Here is a 6375-nt window from a genome sequence, read left to right on the forward strand (position 1 = left end):
GTTTTTGAGTTTTTGTTTGTTTGTTTTTGTTGTTGTTGGGTGGGGGGGGGGTTGGGGGGGTTGTTTCTGCGGGGGGGGGGGGGGGGGTCCTTTTTTTTTTTTTAAAGAAAGAGCACAGTTCTTCAGTGTTGCTCGTTTGACGGGCCCGAGGCTTGAACTCCTGAACGCCAATCTGAAGATTACAAATCCGGTAGGTCTACACTAACCCTTTTTTAAATTTATTTTATTTTATTAACTTTTTTAAAAAATCTGGTAAGTGTTTTACGACGCTCGCAACTGCATGACTTCATGAGTTCGCGGGACACATTAACCCTATCCGTACGTCGTGTTTTACTATCGTATCCACATGACGCAAGGAACTCTGTGCCATCACTTTCCAAAGAGGAAATTTACTCGTTAATCCGATCCGTACGCTTTGCATAGCAGTCTGTCAAAATGATTTTATGAAAAATACTGAAAGTTTCGAAGAGATCTTCGCACGAGGAGTATTCTAAATGTATGTGGAGAATACAACCCCTGGGGTACAAAGTGACCCCAGAGCGTACGGAAAGAGTTAAACATTTTTCAGTTGATAGGAATTTTTTAATTTTGTCCAGGTGGCGGCCGAAACCTACTCTTAAGTCTTATCGATTTTAGACCACCAAGGGATCTTTAACGTGCGCAACTTGCACACGGGACCTCCAAGATTTTTTGACCTTGTCCGAGAAGGCTAGGTGTAGATCTTTCCTACCAGAAGATCAGATGTGTGGTTGAAAGACAACAATAAGAAGGACCCAAGGAGTAGCAGTAGAAAGGCTGCAGAAAGAGTCAGCAGCCCATAGATTGGGGCAATGTTAAAGGATGTGAGGGGTGGGGGCAGAAAGTGGAGACGAAAGCAGACGACAGAACATTGTCAGAGAGCAGGAAAGGAGGTGAAAGGAAACAATTTTAGAGAACAACATTTTCATTCGCTACCCGGATTCGAACCCGGAAGCTTTGAAAGAGAAGCCAACTTTTAACCTGTAGGCCACGAGAGCCCCCTGTTGCCTAACCTCTTGCTAGACTACCGATCCCACAAGATCACAGTCAAGACAAACACAAAGATAAACACACACAGACACAGACATACACACACACACACACACACACACACACACACACACACACACACACACAATCTCTCTCTCTCTCTCTCTACCTCATACACTCACACACACACACACACACACGCACACATACACACACACACACACACAAATGCTCAGATCGCAAATATCTTACAATTCACCACACATGGGCTATTAAAGCTAATGTGGTGAGGGAAAGCTGCGAGTCATTTTCTTTTTTCTCAACTTAATCGTCTTTTTCTTTTTCTTAAATTTTGAAGGACTCTTACTGACTCACATATATGTGTACAAGGGTTTTATATTTCATTTTTACAACAAGTGTGGGGATGGAGTGGGGGGTTCACCAGTTTTGTTGAAAGGCTTGTCACAACAGCGGCTACATTTGGGTTATTAGAGTTATTATTAACATTATCATACTGGTTGGCAGCTGTACAATAATAGTGCTGAGAAATAGTAAGACAAACGTAATACATGTAGAGATACAATACAGGGAAAGAAAAGAAAAAGGACCAACCAGTGACACCCCACAACCATCAGCACAACGAAAGATAATAATATTGTCAATGAGGCATCATGATGAAATCAGGCACTCGTCAAAATTATCAAATGAAGGACAATGGCATTTTCCCACAGGTTGGACATTTTCATCAATGCTTTTCTGTATTTTTTTGTTGTTTTTTGTTTGTTTGGGGGGGGGGGGGGTTTGGGGGGGGGGGGTTGGGGGGGGGTTGGGGGGGGTGAGTATCTCTGTCTTTCATGTCCTGTTAAAAGCCCATTTCTGTGTGGATTTTACAGAAAAAACATTGAACACATAAATGCAAATATTCATTTTCCAGGGACTCTTTAACTGTAGAAGATATCAAACTTTGGCGGCCATTTTCTCATTTATTTTACTTCTGAAACAAGGTAACCTCCACCTTCTTCAATTGCAAATATCTCAGCTTCTGTGTAGATGAGTATTGTTTTCATCGAATGGAAGCCAGACAAATGAACAGGTTTTAAGATGGTTCAATATGATTCAGCAGAGTCTCTTTAAACAGAAATCTGCTGGACCGCCAATTCACTTTCTTTGATCTCCCTGGGTTTAAGGTTCAGCGAGTTGCTCATGCAGAAGAAAAAATAAACGGGGACTTGGGGTTTATTTTCAGTTTATCTCAGTTTTCAGATTAACCATGTTTGGTTTAAGCATACTCCGCTGTAAAACTTCCCCGTAATGTTAAAAAAAAACAATATAAACATAAAGAAATGTTATATACTACAATATTGTTTATTGTCTACAAGGTTTTCTTCTACATCACAGTCCTTACAGGGTGTCTGATACATGGTGCATCAAGAAAAAAACAGACTGACAAAAGTCAGTGCTGCAAAAATTAAAACAAAAAATTAATTATAATTTATAATAAATAAATCTACATATTATATGGTTCATTTCTCTATATATTTAAAGGGGACAATTAAAGCAATGGAAAAATTGAGCAATCAAAACAGCAGTATTTCACTGACAAGGGCAAAAGTATCAACATCAACATTCATAGCTATCAAAATCAATAGCAATATGTTATGTCTTCTTGAGTCAGAGTGGTACAGTTCAACACTTAGATAAGAGAAATAAGAGACACAGACCTAACCAGAGCACTCACAGGCTATCTGCTTAAGTATTTACCAATACAAACATTGATGACTGCTCTTACACTCATGCTCGGTCACAAATTCATATATATATTTGTTTCTATTAAAGGAACATTCATGAATGTAAAAAAATAAAAACTTCAGTATACAGTTATCCTGAAGATACAAGTGTGAGAATAAAGTATGGAAATAAGTCTGTGTTTAACCTTTTGAGCCCTAGCCAGAGGTACACCGGTGGAGTGTAAAACTGCCCATGTGCCTTGCCACCAGTACAGCGGTGAGCGAGACCCTATTCCCAAACTGGCCCACCTTGGACAAAATGAGCGCAGAAAATCACACTGGTCGTTATTGATTATTCTGCATATCTTTCTGAAATAGGTTCTATAATGACGAGGACTACCATGAGTAGGATATGGCATGTGATTCTGACGATCATATGAATGTTAATACTATATCGCTAAGGAGCTCAGACAAAGGGGCACGGCAGCATCAGTAGGTCAGGGCTCAAAGGGTTAAAACCACTTTTCTCATTACAATAATTTTCTTAAATCAATCACAGTAAAGCTTAAAACATATTTATTAGATTTCATCTAAACAAATTAACAACAAAAATATTCCAATGGATGACTTCAGTTATCCTGAGGCCTGAAGACACAAAAATGAAATATGAAAATAAGTTCGGAATTAAAACAACCTATTTCGTAACAATAATAGTCTAAATCAATCACAGTAAACCTTTTATCATAATGTATATTATTAGTTATATATTATATAGACCTACTAACTAATCAAATCAATAACATCTAAATGAATCACTTGGATTTTGCTAAACCATGCCATTAAAATGTGGAAGTAAAAAATTATAGAGATAAGTCGACAACCTTGTTTTCAGTATGCTGACACATTGTCTGAGTGACATACACTGCTGAACTAATGATGGAATGTATAACAATCACAAAGAAAAAAATACTTGCTGTTCAATAATGCACTATTGCTAGATTAAGATTAATTGATAAACATGCAATTCAGTGTGTGATAAAAAATAAAGCAATTCACACATTCTCAACTCATGATTTTACAGAATGCATGAACAATAATACTGAATTAAATCCTCAAGCTACAGAGAGGAATACAGGCTGAATCTGCATGATAATGAAAAAAAAAAAAATTTTCATATAATCTGGAGCAATATTTCAAGACAATCCTTCCTATGTTTGAATCCAAAAACAATTCCATAACATACAACTCTTCACTTTAATTTCAAAAGGAAATAACTGAGCCTTAAAATAAAAGAAAAATGACAAAAATACAAGAAGACATAAACAAAGACCAACATAGAAAAAAACATGATTGTTACGACCAGCAATGGAGTCTTCATGAATTTTTTTTTTTGCATGGGTACAATACTGTGTATAATCTGACTTTGCTGCAACCTTTGAATTATTCTTTTCATGCATTGCACTCATTACTGTAACTTAATTTCCTCACATGGATGAATAAAAACGAAGTGATGAAAAGAGGGGTCTGCTGAAATCGCAAATACCGATATTGACAATTCTAAAGATACATGTGTACCATCAAAAGATCCAAGGGTACGTTTGGCTATCTTTGGGAAGACTTCTGGAAAGTTCAAATCAAATGACAGGGACACAAAAATGTCAATGTCATGTGTAATTACGTAAGTGTAGAACTTGTTTTTTTAAACACTCTGTCTTCTTCATCCTCTCTAAAATTTCTCCGAGAATAGTTTTGTTTGTGGTGCTTTTTACAGCACTTAATATCATGTAAAGGGCTACAGACGAGGTACAAGTTCCTCAACCTCATTGACTTTACATGGTTGATGGACAGGGCAATAACTGCTTTGCAGGTGTGATATAATTGTTAATGTCCATCACCCATCTTCTGCTAGAACATTAATTAACATGATATACATTATTTAGTAGGTCAACTACTTTGACCTCACCTGTCAAGGCCAGCCGAGGCTGAGAAGGATGAAATGTTCTAGCAGAAGATGGAGAGAATCAATGAAAAAACCTCTTCACATGGAATTTCAACTCAGATCTTCTGCAACCAAGGGAGAAATGCCCAACGGCAACATCATAGACACCAGTGTTCCATGATTAGAGCCTGCGATAAGGCTCAACAAAGAATTACTACATTCTGTGCCATCACTCAAGTATAAACAAAATCCACCTTGGTCAGTTGACAATAACAAATCTAAATTCAAAATTACTGTCCTTCAAAATTATTTTTAAAGGAATTTTTTAAAGTAGTTCTTTGGGGGTTGTTTTATGCCCCCCAGTGACTTTATTTAGGTTATTTACGCGGTGGGCTTCTAGCCCAGCCTGTCAGGGCCAACCTTGGCTGAGAGGGAAACTTTATCTCACAGAAAGACAGAGATACTCAATAAATATTTCTACCCACTTACACTAAGCTCTTAGCATAAAGATCTTAAAAGAAAGATCATTATTGAATATGTGCACAAAAAGAAACGGCAAATATATTCAAAGTGAAGCTCGGCATAAGCATTATTTTTGGTGCTGGTCTATCCAAAAGATAGCATAAGAAGTAATATCCATACTTGGGTCATCACAAAAGTTAAATAATACTGAGATAAAGGACACATAAAAAACACCACTTTGCAAATTGTCTCCAGAAACATCAACAATCACGGGGTAAAAAGAAAACATAACACGATGAGTCTTTCCTGCAAATCACGACTTGTGAGTGCTGCCTGGTGTGAGGCAAGCATAAAATCACACAAAAACCATGGTATTGTCATCTTAAACATGCACTATGCTTCACTTGGAACATTCAGCAATACATCTAATTATCTTCCGAAAGTCAAATTCATTTCTGTTCATCTTTCCCTGGAATATGACATTTATATAAACATTGAATCAAAGGTTTAAACTTATTAAGACGCAGACTAGAAAAGAGTCCTAAATAGAAAACACGAATTACTCATTAAAACTTGTCGTGACCATGTAACTGCATGGTGTTCTCATGAAAAAAAGAGTACAGCACGGCTACTAATACTATTACATTTTGTATACTATAAAATATTGATGTTTGTTTTAGTAAGGTTTTACAGCGCTCGCAATATCATGGGTTTTTTTTCAATGAAGTTTACAAATCAATCATCATAAGGACAACTAACTGAAACCATCAGTGAACTCTTTGATACAATAATTTTAATGTAAAATAAAAAGTTTTCCAGCACAATAAAAAGAGTGCACTATACTTTTCCAGTGAAAAGAAGTATAAAAAATATTTTTTATGTTTTATAAGACAAGAGGTCAAGACATTTCATCTTTCAAATAATTGAATACTTTTTGCTTGAACTACTTCAGCAAAATGTATTTCTTGACCTGCTCCCTGCAGATTTAACTTGCGTTAAGCATCTTGATAACAAGAAGATTTGTACCGTATGGATGTAAACTTTACATGTATAGTTTTATTTTTTTCCAGGAATATCATCGACTAAAAAAAATTTGATGGTCTTTTGGATTTTAAAAAGTGCCATTCCCTAAAAAATAAACGTTTCTGAAGAAAAAAAGAACATGCATATATTAAAATATTATGAAAAAAAAAGAAAATATTTAAACTCAAACTTTAAAAAAAATGTGTAGCTTATTTC

This window comes from Aplysia californica, unplaced genomic scaffold (assembly GCF_000002075.1).
Source record: "Aplysia californica isolate F4 #8 unplaced genomic scaffold, AplCal3.0 scaffold00023, whole genome shotgun sequence".
Classification (NCBI taxonomy): Eukaryota; Metazoa; Mollusca; class Gastropoda; order Aplysiida; family Aplysiidae; genus Aplysia; species Aplysia californica.